We start from the raw sequence: 17567 nt of genomic DNA on the forward strand, positions 1-17567 counted from the left end.
ATCAATGGCAAAGTACATGTTTAACTGGGACCCTGGTGCAGAAACAGAGCCATATAAAGCCATGCATATACTGATGGATCCAGAAAATGTGTGTCACAGCCGGTATGTCTGCACATATACCTTGCAAATACACTTGTTGCAGCAGTGAGTCAGTAGCTCAGTCTGTTAAATGCTTTGCATGCAGTACATTTTGTCACATTCAGTCCTGGGTTCAAATCCAGTCTTGTGTTGCAGTTCAATTACATTATTGTGAAGACAGCAATTAATGACTAGGTCATGCAGTCTTTATCCACACAAGTTACTGCTAATTAATTAATTCCAGTTTTGCACGTGAAAGGCCTGCAGTTAGGGACATACTGCATATATCCATATAGCATAACTATATGTTGACTACTATTCTGTTATTAGCACTGTTGCATAACAGACATACTTTAATCACATGCCATGATTGGACTGTCAAGGGTACCCTTAACCTGGCTCTACAGTTACAACAGGGCTGCCACAGCTGCCACAGTTACACATACAGCTTGTTGACCTCTAGAGTGTTCATACTCTCTCTATGTGTATTAGCTGCAGCAGTAGCTGCAGCCTGTAGCACACACAGCTGCATGCAAAGGTAGCTGCTACATACCTACCATACCTCCAAACCCCCTAGAACAAGGAATCTGGACACAGCCATATGTAATAGGTGGACAAAGGTCCAGAGATAGGGACATGTTTTACAGTTTGCTCTTACAAAGAAGGATACCAGCTATTGCATTAACATGCATATTCTGATGGGTATGAAGTCTGACACTCAAATGTGTATCTTTCATTGCTGACTTCAACTCACAATGATTTGCCAGTGATTTGTCATGGGACACTGAACACACATATGAGGTGAATGTGAACATACTACATAAATCTCTACAGTTGACAATTATACCTGCCCTCTATGATGCTGTAGTCTCCACACCTCAGTAATGACCACCTTAACAGCTAAGAAAGGGGCCCGGGTCTACATGAAGGCCTTATATATTGCACTGTGGTGACATGTCATTGGGTAATGATAGTGCAATGCAGCTGTTTTGGCTGCAGTTAGCATATTAGAGCCACAGATTGGTGCAGAGGCAATTACCTGCTAATGAGCAGTACCTTAAAAAGGCAAGAAACTAGTTATGGGGAACAATTCTGTATGTGACGTACCTCACACAGAGAATGTCTTTGCAAAACATTACTAAAAGCAAAGTTCAACAATGGAGTACTGCATTCCACCAGGTATGTAATCAATTTTTCCATATAACAGGATGCAGATGGGAGGATGGAGGTATGGGGAATATGCATTACAGCAGTAAGCCTGTCATAGACCTATGGTAATGACATGTCATTGATACGCTGCTGTCCTACATCTACAGGCATGCCTCTCAACTGCTCCTGATTTTCACTCAAATCTTAGCTCTTAATCCCTCCTACAATGGATGGCTTTTGTAGGAAAGCTAGTGAATTACATGTAATACATAGTGATAGTAGGTAAGGGTGCACACTCCTGTAATGTCAAACAATGTGCAGTAATTCACCTCCTCTCATTTTGTCAATGTCTCACATAAATAGTTCTAACATTTTAAAAGTGTCCCTGAATGTCCCTGATATACTCTTGCTAAGTCCCTGATTCTGTTGACATTTGTCTCTGTTTGGTTGAGAGCTATGCCTTACATACCTGTCAACCTCTTAAAGCAAAAAGTCTAGACAAAGCCATAAGTAATGGATGGACAGAGGCCCACAATTAGGGACACTCATATATCTGTCTTTATTTTCTGACATCAACCCTCACTGATTTGCCAACAATTTTCCAGAAATCCACAAGTTTGTGTGAAAAGGACCAAAGATATTAAGCAAACATCTTGACATACTGTGAACATCTGTATAGTTGAGAGATATGATGCCTACAGGGAGTGTATACTACTGCAGGTTTTCATTGTTTACTCTCACTGAGGCACACTGGTGCTGCTGGACTGTTCCCATATAGTGGTTGTAACAGGGCACTGCTATTTGTCTGGCAGTGGCCGTATGACATATTAGTGGGAGGTTGCTTATAAGGGACACACCACAGTAGACTGCAGTGCTTGATGTAGGACCATACAGCAAAATCTGTCACAACACATAGGGACCTGCCCCAGTATTGCTAGCATTTTGGTTGTATCCACACATGTAGTGTGTTGCTAGACTGTGGGGTATGACATGTTAGGGAGCAGTGGGTATTGAAGGCCATTATGGGTGTACTGAATCTTTACATAGTGGACATCCATTTAACTGGTCCTGTAATGTGTTACCCTTTTGTTGTCTTTCAGGGAACATGTCTCACAGATGCAGAGAATGAGATAATAATGGATTGACTAAGGCAGCATCATCAGTTCTTATTGTCCAATAATCGGGAGCAATGGGCAGCACTGTGGCCAGACCTTGTGCGGGATGTCAATGAGATTGGCCAGCAGGACAGGACCTATGAGCAGATCGGACACCAAGCCACAGACATGATGAATGCTGCACGATGAAGGGCAGCTGATATTGTCAGGGATCGTGCTGCCACCGGTGGAGGGTCTGCAGTGGAACAACCATTTTTAGCGACAGAGGAATTCCTGGTGAACCTAGGAACATATGACAGCACCCAGGCATCCATCACACCATACATAGTTGAGATGGGTACCACAGTGTCTACAGCAGAGGAACAACCAGGTAAGCTTACTGTGTTCACCAGCTTAATGCTGTATCAGTCATTGTGGCAGGCTGTACATACCTGTACATGTTTATCAGATCTATCTGCATCGGGGGGTTAGGGTTTAAGCTCAGTTGTGCACACGTACTCTGAATGTCAGCAATGCAGCCAGTAGCAATAGCTACTGTACAAGTGTTTATATGCACATATTACCTTGTAGTGATGCAACACTTGGTGGTGCTGACAATACCTCTCCCTCACCTTTTCATAGGTCTGTCAGGTATTAGGCAAGCCCAAGGTCCTGTACCTGATAAGCAAGATACTGTTGTTTTATGAATCATATATACCCTATGAAAGTTAAGGGCTGCCATATTGCCCTATGTACACATGTTGTGTTTATACAGAGTAGAATATTTGTAAGTTCCATTCTGGAACAGTTAACTACAGTTCATAGACTGGGTAATCACAGGTGTGTATTTGAATGAACATTACCACATTTGCACTTATTGTTATGAGTGACTACACAGCCTGGTATACATAGGTTCATAGGTTCATATGTTGGTACTAGGCTATCGGCCCTAGGGCCTATAAAAGCCTAGCCATAACAATTCCCTGGATATTTCTTCCCACAATATTTACTTCCCTGGACCCCTGTCTAGCAGGGCAAATAAGGCAATTAATCCAAGATACATGTTCAAACACAAAAGGTAGATGTTACATACCTGAGGCAGACATTAGTACTGGCATATCATTCTCAAGATAGGTGCACTGGGTTTTATGTGTAGTTCTATTATGTATTCAACATTTAAACAGACTGAACTCTACAGTTCCCTACAAAATGGTGTCTACAGGACTGCAATCAGTTTTTTTCAACATTTAAACAGACTGAACTCTACAGTTCCCTACAAAACGGTGTCTACAGGACTGAAATTAGTTTTCTTCAACATTTAAACAGGCTGAACTCTACAGTTCCCTACAAAACAGTGTCTACAGGACTGCAATCATTTTTTTTCAACATTTAAACAGAGTAGGTTACACAAAAAGCATTTGTTAGGCTTTCACTTACAGTGCTTTGTAATTAAGCAGGTCACCATATTGGACAGCCATAGGGTTCTTTGTTTCTACTTGAGTGGTTGCCTCCTTCCCCTGTAACTGCAGTAAATTGACTCTTACATTAGAGCCGTAATACTTACCTTATAGCTTTAGGACACCTTAGGAAACCTTGTAAACTGCAATAGCCCTTCGTTAAGCCTCGCTATGCTCGGGCTCTCTTCGCTCCCCTCCCTGCCCCCAATTTCCTCCTGCCCTCAGTACCTCTAAATTTATAGTACTATAGCTACTCCCCCACTTTCTAGATCCTATCTGCTTTCATCTGGGATAATTCCACCCACCCCTATTCTACTACCTACATTTAATAGCACCTATTAGCTTTCATCTGGCATTCTCCCATCCCCCCTTCCAGTACCTTTACCTCACCTCTCTATCTTCTGGTGTTGCATCACCAGGTAAAACAGCTCCTTCACTCACTAGCTGAATCACATATAATGATATACTCCTCTTTACTACCCCTCTTGTTCACACCCCTCTTGTTCACACCATACCTCCTTACCTTGTATGAAAAACAGTTTCTTACGGGATTTCGGGTCCCAAAAGGCCATACTATCACCCCAGCTGTAAATCCTTCCACCTTCAACCATACTTACAGTACCAGATCCTATCCAACATCTTGTTCAGTCTATCAACATCTCAACCCCAGGCACATTAGCTCTAGATCCAAACACTACCACAAACTAATAAACAAATTCCTGAAGTTCATCACCAAGTATAGACTCAACCTAATACTTGGTGGTGATATTCACCCCAACCCTGGCCCACTCACTTCAGATACACATACCCCCACTACTTGTAATCTAAGCTACAATCCTACAATTAATAGGCCAACTAACTCTCTCCTAGTCTGTCATCTCAATATTAGGAGCATTAATAACAAGGTACATGAATTGCATGCACTTCTGGATGTCCACTCCCCTGAGATTCTCTGTTTATCTGAAACCTGGTTAAAACCTAACACTAAAGACAATTAAGTGTTACCATCTGGGTACAACATACACAGGCTGGATCATGCTTCGAGGAAGGGGGGTGGGGTAGCTGTACTCTATAAATCTGAGTTGAATGTCACCATAGATGTAATACAACCTCCTCAGATTAATAACTCTGAGATTCTTGCCACCAAATTGCAACTTAATAAAAATAAATGCATTAATATCATCTGTATGTACATTCCCCCAGGTAACAATATATCTACATTTGAAGATATCCTGCACTGGTTATCATGTCACTACCCCAAGAAACCCTACTACTTGGAGACTTTAACATAGACTGGGGCACCTGTTCCTTAGAATCCCCAACCACCCATATTAACCTGCATGCATTTACACAAATCATATCCACCCCTACCAGGATAGGTAAACCCAACCAAAAAGAAAGTATACTTGACTGGGTACTCATAAACAGTCACTCCCAACTGTACACCTCTGGTACCCTCCTTAATGGCCTAAGTGATCACCTTCTCACATATGTAATTAAGCACAAAACCATTAATTCCAAACAACCCTTACTCAGAAAGGTTAGAAACAATAAAAACTTTGACCCTGCCAAATTCCAACAAGAACTAAACTCATGTAATTGGTCTATTCTAAAACACCCCCTCTTAGAGGAAGCAGTAACGTACTTTAACAACAAATTCCTTGAGATCCTTGATTTGCATGCACCTGTTCGTTCAAAGAGAACCAAGGCAAAAACTGCACCATGGCTTTCTATAGAGTCTAAACTCAAAATTACCCTTAGAAACAAAGCATGGGCTTTATGGCGTTCTTCTAAAGATCCTCAAGATCACATTAAATACAGGCAATCCAGGAACGAAACCAAAAAATCAATTTTACAAGACAAAAACAATACTACTGTAATTTACAGACAGTAAATCAAAATAACCCTCAAAAGTTTTGGGCAGGTTTAAATAATCTACTACATCCTGGACAAACTTTAACCCCAATCCCTGCTGCTACTATTGATAAAACCCCTGAAGATGTTTCTGATAGTTTTAACCAATTCTTTACTGAGACAATTCAAGCCCTAGCTAGCCAACTACCTCCTAGCTCCCCTGGTCCTGAAAGTAGCACCCCTAGAAACCTACTTGCGTTCAGCTTCCAAACAGTCGCCACTTCACTTATCTGTACCTTGATCAAAAAATTAAAACCCACTACACTTTCTGCTGATCAGCTCCCTGCCGAGTACCTACAAAAATCAGCTGATGCTATTGCTTACCCCGTCTCAATACTAATCAATCGAACCATAGTAGAAGCTAAAATTCCCACCATCTGGAAAATATCCTATGTAATCCCACTTCACAAAGGAGGCAGCTCTACTGAATTCTCCAATTATAGGCCAATAGCTATACTCTCTCCACTTGCAAAGATTATGGAAAAATGTATTCATAGACAATTCATGCACCACCTAATCCAAAATCGCCTTATGGCAGACACTCAGCATGGCTTCCATCCTCATCACAGCACTACTTCAGCCCTCCTAGCCTTTACTAACACCATAAACCATAATCGCAACAATAATTATATATCCTCAGCCCTCTTTTTGGATCTTTCCAAGGCATTCGATATGGTTGATCACCAACTTTTAATCCACACCCTGCAAACATTCTGTCTAGATACTGGAGCCCTGCAATGGTTTCAGTCCTACCTGAATGGTCGACAGCAGGCTGTCCTCTGGCAGAACAAACTCTCTAACCTTCTACCTAACACCCTCGAAGTACCACAAGGCTCTATACTAGGGCCCTTGCTGTTCTCCATCTTCATTAACGACCTTTATACTGTCATCCCAAAAGTCAGCTGTATCCAATATGCTGATGACTCTACTCTGATTTGCTCAGCCACATCTCCAGTAGAGTTATGGTCAGCTACCCAGACCACCTTTAATACAATAGAAAACTGGATTTCTGAACATTGTCTGATCCTAAATCCCAAAAAAACTAAAATGCTGTTATTTTCACCAACACGTAGGACTACCGCTTTCACCTTTACCATAAAATCAAATGATGGCACAATAATCTCCCCTGACCCATCTACAAAACTATTAGGTGTCATCATAGACAATAATCTCAAATTTGACCTACATGTTAACCAAACTATCAAAACCATCAATAAAAAACTAGGGTCACTTTACAGAATAAAAGCCTTCCTAACCCCTCCGGCTAAAATTGCCATAGCTCGCTCCCACCTTCTTTCAACCCTTCTGTATGCATCCCCTCTACTCTCGAATTTGAACAAGACTGTCCTTAACAAACTCTCAATTTGCTACAACCACATTGCCAGGTTTGCCAGTGGGCTGCCTTTTAGGACACATCATTGCATCAATCTAAATCAGCTTGGTTGGCTTGAACTACCTAGCCTAATCCAGTATAACCAACTGATTATGGCCTATAAAATCCTCTATAATCCGGACAATACTCTTGCACTTAAAAATATTATCACCCCCTATAACAATCCTAGACCGCTTCGATCCTCTAACAAACTACTAATTCAGACTAGCAAAATTAATAACACAGCCGGTGATTCTCTCTTTGCAAACTCTGTAAGTAGATCCTGGAACACACTTCCAGCTGATATTACCTTACTTTCCACCTTAGGTCAATTTAAAACTAGACTCAAACAACATTTGTCACTTAACTGGCTATGTCAATGTATCAAGCCTGGCTAACTCGAATGTGTAAAAATCTGTTAACCAGTTTACTGTGTAATTTAATTTAATCCTGACTTGTGCTCAGGACTAACTTTAACCTGTGGAACTTGTTTAACTTGCTAATTTATGTAATCTCTGTAAATAATCTGTTTGTAATATGTAATGCTGGTATTATGTAATGCTGTATCTGCTTACCCATGGAGCTTTTCTCCCCGGGCCTCCGCTGAAAATGGACATGCATCCAGTCGGACTATCCCGGTCAACAAATGTAAAATAAAAAAATAAATAAAAAAATAGTGTCATATTGCATACCTTATAGGTATATTGTACTGGCAACTTTAACTGGATGTAGCTGACGTGCATGTTATAAAGGCCTTGACTTGTATGTGTACGTTGTTGTGAGGTCATCTGGTGGGCAGGGAGCAGAGATGAGAACATGTGAGACTGGTAATGCAGTTGTGGATCCACATCTGTATGAGTCTGTGTGGATTACAATGCATAATAGTGCATGTAGTAATGTACTGCTTTTGCCTTGGTTTTCACAGGTGACTGAGGGGTTTGGAATCTGTCCCCCTCACAACCTGATGTCTATGTCTCATCAGAGTCTGATGATGATGGTGGCCATAGTGAGGCACAGGTGGGGCTGTTGGGGATTGAATCTGTCCCAGAGGTTGACATCCCTCTCCTGCCCCAATTGTCTCTGCACACAGTCAGTATCCCCACACATACCCAATCCCCAGAGGCCACAGATATTGGATAGTCAGAGGGTGGAGACATTAACAGGGAAGTGTTGCAACTATGGCTCCAGTGAGTGTAGACACTTGCCACAGCTAGAGATCTAGCAAGGTCCCACACAGGTGGATTAACAGGGGTGCTTGTAGGAGGCCTTCTGTCCATCCACCACCTGTTGCTGGTGTCAAATCATGAGTCACTCGATGTATGTTTTGGGCCATCATGGAGGCATAGGCACATTCTGTACAGAACACCAGATGTATGCTTAGGGTTATAAATGCAGCACAGTCTGATATTCGTGACTGCCTCCACCACATTGGGGACACCCTGGATTGGTTCACTGATGCAGTGGACAGATGGTGGGCTGAGACAGTGTCTGTCTTGGACTGCACATAGGTTCATAGATTCATAGGTTGGTACTAGGCTATCAGCTCTAGGGCCTATGCAAGCCCAGCCATAACAATTCCATGGATATTTCTTCCCACGATATTTACTTCTCTGGACCTCTGTCTAGCAGGGCGACTGACATGATCCCCGGGGTGAATTTCCTATCTCCCATCCAATCATCAAGGTTCCTTTTGAAGAGGGCCATTGTGATGGAACGTCTGGTCGGATTTGGGCATTGGATCCATGGACGTAGGTAAGCAACACCAACTGCTGAGAGTCCACGTGGCCATGCACAGTCATGATCTCATAGTGGCAGTACCTTCAGCACTACAGAGGGAGATGTGCTGTCCACACCATGACATGGCAGGCTATGAGCATGTGTTCATGGGTGGTCCCGCAGGGGACACAGACCCAGTAGACAGCATTCACCATCAAGTACTAGCACCACATCTGACCTTGAGCATGGTGGTGCCAGTGCTACTTCTGGCAGAGCCATTTCCCATGTTTGTGGCTGGAGACAGGAAACTGTCCAGTATACCATGCACAGTCCACAGCTGTCCAACATACACATGTGTAGGCCTTGCACTGGGCTTTACTGTGTACATGCACACACTGAAATACCATTGTCACATGCAGGTCACATACAGACATTCCTGGCACTTCTCCATGGCCCATCTAACCGGCACACCTTCCTGTCACACACACATGTTGTCAACTGTTTGGCACAGCCTAGGACTACAACTCCCCCACACCACAACCTGTCCATGTGATGATACCTGTGCCACATCCCTGTCATCCTTGCCATCGATGCAAGGAAATGAAGCTATGTGTCTGATGCACAGGGTGACTATATTACTTGACATGTAATTGTGTAATGCAGTATTGTTTTGCCATACCACTTGTTGTGGTCCATACTGTATGCTAGCATGCATCAAGACTATGCACCAAACATTGTGTACCTTATGCTATATGATGTTGTACTGGCAGTAGTGTTACAAAATGACATGTGTATTACAGACCTGTGTATGTTTCTATTTCAGGAGTCTGGCCAGGAAAAACTATGAACATATGGCAAGAATACCATGGCACAGGCTGGCGTGGCAGCACAGCAGAAATATGACATCAATAAGATATGTCAGTATACGTGCATGGCTCCATAGGTGCATATGTGTATAACAGGCTAACAGGGACAATGGGGTCAGTCAGTGTAATCATGCATTCATACTTTGTGATAAGGACTGCTACCTTTGATACATGTCACCTGTGCTTTCTATACTTACAAATCTACTAGGTGTGGTAATGGAGTTGCCACATCTACAAATATCCTGTGCCAGGTTCAGACAGGTGACAGACATCAGTTATGATTGTTATGTTCTGCATTCCATTGTGCAACCTGCATATGATGTGTGTGACAGCAGATGCATGCTTTACATGCATGGAGGGACCTATGCCATGCAAGGTGTACTGTCTGTGTCACATAGCAGTCTCCCTAGTATGCACTATGTCTACCATGGTGATGTTGTAGGTGTGGGTGTGTAGCACACATGGGACATGTGTTACTTCTATCATGGCAATGCGGTGGGTAGAGAGTGGTATCTGATACCTTCCTTTGTGGGGACATGCACATCCCCATCATAGCAGTTAGTGGATGGACTGCATTAGTATGGTCATGACACAGACACCACAGGACATGTTAGCTATTCTGTGTTATCTATTCTGTGTATTGCTGTGTCATGGCAACTGTGTAGCTGCTACAGTTGTACATTATGCCTGTGTAGTAAGATGGCAAGAGTGCCATTGTACACAATGATGGTGTGCTGGCCACCACATTCAATATAGCAGTGATAGTCTGACATTTACATCCATCCGGAACCTGTCAGTATTGGTGGCACAACAGTGAATACATCCCTAATCTCCATAAACAGTGACCATCAAATAATACAGCACCGTGTGTCCATACCTTCATGTGTAATGGCTCCAGTGTGTGCAGTGTACAGGCACTACATTATTGTGCTGGGGTGGATGATATCATACAGGATAGTAATGTGCAGTGGTTGGCATGTCATCTGTGTCAGTGGCGGAGACAACACCTGACTGTGGATTAGGCCATCCTGGAGAACTGTTGGGTCTGTGTGAGTGTCAATGACATTGAGTAATATGCAACCACCTGTTAATGTACCCTTCAGAGGTCACTGACAATGGCTTTGACTGCAGAGAAGAAATACATAAAAGGGTACACCATTAATGGTGGATGGCGAACCCGACTGGTAAGTGGCATCAGTGCAGCATAGGTCTCCTGATGCTATGTTCCCAGGATATGACTTTCAGACACTTGCGTATACAGCAGTTGACATACCAGTCTGTACATGGTGTGCACAGTTGGCAGCATGCCCTGATGCCCTAATATTCCCATAAACCTTGTCATGACAGTCATCAGGGACATGGGTGGTGGTATATCACAGTGTACAACACCCGGACTGAACCAAGCCATCTCACTATGCCCATTCAGGCAAGATGTACAAAGCACCCACTTAGGCATCCACGATTATTTCAATGTAGGGATCACTACATGGCCCATTGATGGCAGACATATGTGACATAGAGACATCAGACTCCAATAGCCATTCTGTAAGCAACTGTCCTGGATCTTGTACTGCTTGGACTGCATGTCACCACAGTACACACAAATACTGACTGATTATTGCTAACAAGGTTGGCTGCTGCCTGCTACTTGTGACTTGTGAGCACTCATACAGTCACTGTGTTATGGTGATGTCTTGCATGATGACATATACATGCCTGGTGACATAGTAATGGCCATAAACCCCAATCAAATATATATGTACTATCCTTTCCATTGGGAAGACATATGTACTTGGTTAGTAGCATGGCAGTCTCTACATGTGATGTACATATATAGGGGTGACAGGTAGCCACACAGACCTGGCCACACAGGTGTACAACTCATGTGCCATACACCAACATGTCTGTACAATGGTATAGCAGGAATCATATGTCATATGGCATAGCTGCAGCCACAATCACCGGTAGGTGACATAATCATACCCACCATATACTCCTCCCTCAGCATGCCACTATCTGACTACAATGGCCATATGTTGATGTACCTTTCCAAACTGTTGTGGCACTTGCATATGCCAATATTGCTCCTCACAGGGTCCTAGCACATCATCAGTATGTGCTCACTACTGTTCATCTGCAATGCATGTCAGTATCGCCTCTGCCATTCAGAGTACTCATAGGTGATCTGTGCCATGCATACAGGACATGGTGTGACCCTACTTGATTGCATATGCTATCTCTAAGTAGCATAGTAGATGTTTTAGTCACTCTAATGACATTAACCAACTTTGTGACATGAGTAGTACATGCCTGTTAGAGACATTTGTGTAGCAGATGTAACGCACCCTTGACACAGACCCTCCATACTGGTATGGTACAGAGAGCACCCCAATGCACCTCTGCACATGCCATCTGTATAATTGGCTGGATAAATGTCATCTAAACACTGGGGTGTGGCTGCGTCTCTTGTGGACTTGGAGAATATGTGCTTTTCCTGTGATGAGGGTTAGTGATGTCTCCAATTGTAATGGCTGTATGGCCATTGTGCTACTGATGTGCACATCTCCTATTCCTCTGTGACATGATGTACAATGGTGTCACAGCCTGACAGGCACACATGGCCACATTCAGGCTAGCAGCACCTCCACTTCCTGCATACAGGACACGCCGGGGTACACACATAGTGCATGTTGGCTGCATGTCCAGTGAAACACTTACCTACGTAGTGGTACACAATACAGAGGACAATACCGGATATACACACCATGCCTCATGTCTGCTAGTACTATCCATGTAGGATACATAATGGTTATTGATAGCAGGACATGTTGTGGTCATTCATCTGGGTGGCCACATCACCTGCAACCAGTAAAATAATAAAAAAACCCTACCAATATGTACATTACAAAGGTTATCATATGTATGCGGTATGGATATACACATGCACCAAGTTGGCTGCTGTGAGATTAGAACCTCTACCTATGTACTATTGCTTGCAGTACTTATCGCATGCACCATGGAATTTAGCTGATGTCAGGCTGTCAGGCAGCACTCTTAAGGTAGATGACATCAGCAGACCTTGTAGAGGAGGCCAATTTAGCGGCCAGCAGCTAGTTACAGGGCCAAAAAGTGCATAACCTTTGCACGGGGATAACCCAAAAGGGCATGTCCATAGTGCTGCAAGGGGATATATTTACAGACACCCTAATAATGGGCGATTTCAACTACCCCACCATTAACTGGGAAGACTACTCATGTACCAACGTCTTGCTCAACACTTTCTGGAATTCATAAACTCCAATGCCCTGGATCAACTTATGCACACCCCCACCAGGGGCAACAATATCCTAGATCTAGTCATTACCAACATGAGTGACCGGTGTTCCACACCTGAAGTCAATGCCTCATTGGTCCCATCCGACCATAAGCTAATTACCCTAGATATCCACATCCTGCCCCCACCCCCATTAAGGAAACCATGGTAAAAAAATTTTCCAAAGCCAACTTAATGCTTCTTAAGACAGAAGTGGTGAACCTCATGACACTCATACAGATGGGCAATACAGTTACGACTACTGAATCCTACACAATTGCAGTTTATAAGCACTTACATGAGTGCATAGATTGTGCTATCCCAAACAGAACCAAGATGCTATTCTCCAAAAAAAGGAAGCCAATCTGATGGTCCCCTGCCATAAACAAACTGTACAACAGAAGGAAGAAACTGTTGCAAAAGAGAATAAAATCCCATGTGTGGAGGAGCTCCCTGGTCAGCCTCAGTAAGAAGCTACTATCCCTGATAAAATCCTCCAAAGCTAGTTATGAAAACAAAATCATCACTGATTCTAAAGACAACCACAAAGCATTCTATAGCTATGTCAAGAATCTCAATGGCAACACTCAGATCTGCTCTGAGTTACAACACAATGGCACTAAATATACCGACCCAACTGATATTGCCAACATCCTGGCAGATAGGTTCAGTGCTAACTTTACCCCCCTCTCACCCTCTAAAGAGCCCATATCTATACTGGAAGAATGTAAAGTTCCTGTAATCATGGCTGCACAGGTAAAAACCACACTCTCCAAAGCCAAGAGCACAGCATCCATGGGACCAGACAACATCCCAGGCTGTGTTCTACATGAACTACAGAACAAACTGGCACCCCACCTAAGTACCATGTTCAATCATAGCCTCACCTCAGGCTTTGTGCCTGCTGAATGGCGCACAGTGACGGTTATCCCACTCCACAAGGGGGGGTGCCACCAAGGACCCCGGGAAGTACCACCCTATTAGCCTGACGAGCCTGGTCTGCAAGGCCATGGAACATATCATCATGGAACTTATAAACAAAGACATTGGTAATCTCCAAACTCTGGACCCCACCCAGTTCGGGTTTGTAAAAGGCAGATCATGTCTCCTAAACCTGATAGACTTCTTTGAAGCAGTCACCAAAGCCGTAGACAAGGGTAAGGTGGTTCACACAGCTTATCTAGATCTTGCCAAGGCTTTCAACACCATCCCCCACTCTGGAATTATAGATAAACTCACTAAACTAGGTATAAATCCCTATGTCACAAGATGGGTTGCCAACTGGCTCACTGACAGAACCCACACTGTGAAAGTAGCAGACTCCAAATACGACTTCAGACCAGTGACAAGTGGAGTACCACAAGGTTCAGTCCTGGGTCCTCTCCTGTTTGGTATCTACTTCTCTGAAGTACAGGCTAAAACAGAAGGTCTTTGGCTAATGAAGTTCACAGATGACTGCAAATTAGGAGCCATAATAGAAACTCCTAACGATGTGGACATCATACAAAAGGGCCTCACTTATACAGATGCCTGGTGTCAAAGCCATTGCCTCAAGCTCAATGCCAAAAAGTGCATTGTCATCCCCTTTGGTAAAATCTCTGTACTCATGAACTACAACATAGGCGGTGGTATACTTAACATGAAAGTGTGATAAGAGACCTTGGGACACAGGTGGACAGTAGTCTCTCCATTGATAATCACATCACCACAGTAGTCATGAAATCCTTCTACATGGCACACCTCATCACAAAACGTTTCTCATCCAGAAAAAAAGAGGTCATTGCTCCCCTCTACTCATTAGACCCATTATAGAGTACAAAGCCTCTTTTGGTATGTACCTCATAAGACATCTACAACAACTGGAAAGACCACAGAAGTATCTCACAAAGAGGATTACCAGCCTCAAACAGATGCCCTACACAGACCGTCTAAAAAAACTCCAGCTTTACTCCATTGCATATTGCCTACTCAGAGGTGATCTCTGCCTAACATACAAAGCTATGTCAAACCCAGAGCTGTTCGACATGCTCCACTTAAAGAAATCCCAATACCTCCAAGCTACACACTCTAGGGACCTAAACCTTGTCACCACAATAAACAGAACATGCTGGAAGGATAGATTCCTGTCCCATAGACTTCCCGTACTCTGGAATAAACTACCTATTTATATCAAACAAAGCTCCTCATTAGCACTCTTCAAGAAAAATCTTGATGATTGGATGGGAAATAGGAAATTCACCCCAGGGATCACCTCTGTGGCTCTGCTCGACAGTGGCACAGGAAAATAATTTTCTTGGGTGGCAAAAGCCAGGGTACCTTTTTGGCTGGGCTTGTATAGGCCCCAGGGCCGATAGCCTAGTACCTATCTATGAACCTATGAACCTACGACACAGACACACACAGAGTTGACTGATGTGAGAGTAGAAACCCTACCTACCTACAGTTGCACACTATCGCTCACAGTACTTATTGCACGCACCACAGGTTACATCTGTTGTATGTGTGATTGCAGGCACTGTACCTGTGGAGTACGCAAAGTAGGCTTGTGTTGGACAGCATGTGTGGCCTGAAGAGTGATATTCCTTGGTACTGTTATTGTATCTAGTGTCCTAGGAGTGGGAAACCTGTTAATATCCCTGCTATGTGTATACAGTTTCCAGTATGGCCATATGTGGCTGGTTGCAGCTAGATAGGCAAACATATGGCTAGGGACAATTCACCTTGTCCAAGGCATGCATTGAAACCATTATACATCATACCACCTGCTCACCTGTGTCCGTCTGCATGGTGAAATTCTGCAGGCACAGGGGTCTGTGGGTGAGTGAATTATGTACTGTTGCAGGCTTGGGTTGGCTCCGTTGGGCAACTGTATTGATGGGTGAGTGCAGATAACCTCAGCATTCTGAGGGTATGTAGGGAAATTTGTACATCCCCCCACCACCACACGCACACAAACACACACACACACATACATATATATATATATATATATATATATATATATATATATATATATATATATATATATATGTAGGTGTCTAACAGGGATGTCTCTATAAACATCAAAGTGTGTGTGTGTGTGTGTGTGTGTGTGTGTGTGTGTGTGTGTGTGTGTGTGTGTGTGTACGTTATGTACATGCGTTATGTAGATATATGTGGAGAGTGTATGTCATTGTAATATATATATAGCTATGAATATGTATATACATATATATATATATATATATATATATATATATATATATATATATATATATATATATATATATATATATATATATTGGTATTAAATGTATTTGAGGATTTGAGGTACATACTGATAGATACCCTACTCACGTCAGAGGGGGATAGGGACAGACAAATATGTATACATAGTTCTCCATATGAACAGACATATTTCCAGATAGCATATCTTTTTGATGAAGAGGCAACAGAATTGCGCTCAAAAGTGTAGGAGCATGCCCAGTGGGACTGTCAGTACTTACAAGGTGACTCCAGGCCAGCGCTATCTGTACTCCAGTCTGGGATTTTGTGTGCTACAGAAATTGGCAGCTGCACCTGTTTCCACAGTACAGCACTTCCCTGATATTGTCCATGGCATTCCCCAGCTGTCTGCTGTACTTTATATGTAACTGGGGTACATAATGTAACACCACACACAGGGTGATAGTCTGCATACTTCTCAATGAACATGTTTTTGCTGAATGTCCAGTATTTTGCCCCATATGTCTGGTCTGTTCCTCATACATTTGTGGCGTTCCAACAAATGATTGTATAATGCAGTCACTGAATAGTACTAACTACAGATACATTTGAGTGATGGACTTTACATTCTGCAGATATTCTGCTCTGATGCAACCCGCTGTTATACTAGCCACCTTCCAGGTTAATCAGAGCATATGTAATGTCGGTCTATAGTTTTGGCCCTCTGTCCCCCCATTCTGTCTGACCTTGTCCAGCTTTCTTGCAGAAACAGACTGAGGGATTTGACAGTTTATGGGAATACCACCATACGACTACTTCACATGCAAAGTATGTGGATGCTGACAGATTCAAGCCATTAACAACATCACTCATGCTAATATCCCTAGCCCACTGAGCCACACAGGCTGCCAGACAGAGATGTGTCAGTCATCACACAATCAACAGCATACAGATGTACATTGTCATCCCTGCATTACGTGAGACATACAATGTGTACTCAGGTTCTATGCCACAGCCCTGAAATTGGCTGGTCTGCTGATATATCATTGCTGAATTACTGTTACAGCAGTTGTATAGGAACACTTATGTGTTGGGGTGGGGGATGACTAGCCTATGATCACCTGGCATAGACAGTTGTGCGACTATCCTGTGACCCCACTGTTTGCCATCTCCCTTAACTAATGTAGTGGATATTCCAGCCATGCGCCCTAGTGAATATTATGGAGCATTGGACTGGGTGCTTGTCGTCCCATGTGACTGTTAGATCTCTCCAAGTAGCCCAGTAGCCCAATATATTCCCTTGCATGCATGTGGCACATATGCTACAGTATTCTAGTATTCCTTACAAATGGTGGATAGGTGACTTACCTTATGAATGCAGCAGTTGACGGACCTGTAGTTCGA

This window comes from Protopterus annectens, chromosome 1.part1 (assembly GCF_019279795.1).
Source record: "Protopterus annectens isolate FY-2018-M chromosome 1.part1, PAN1.0, whole genome shotgun sequence".
NCBI classification, from domain to species: domain Eukaryota; kingdom Metazoa; phylum Chordata; order Ceratodontiformes; family Protopteridae; genus Protopterus; species Protopterus annectens.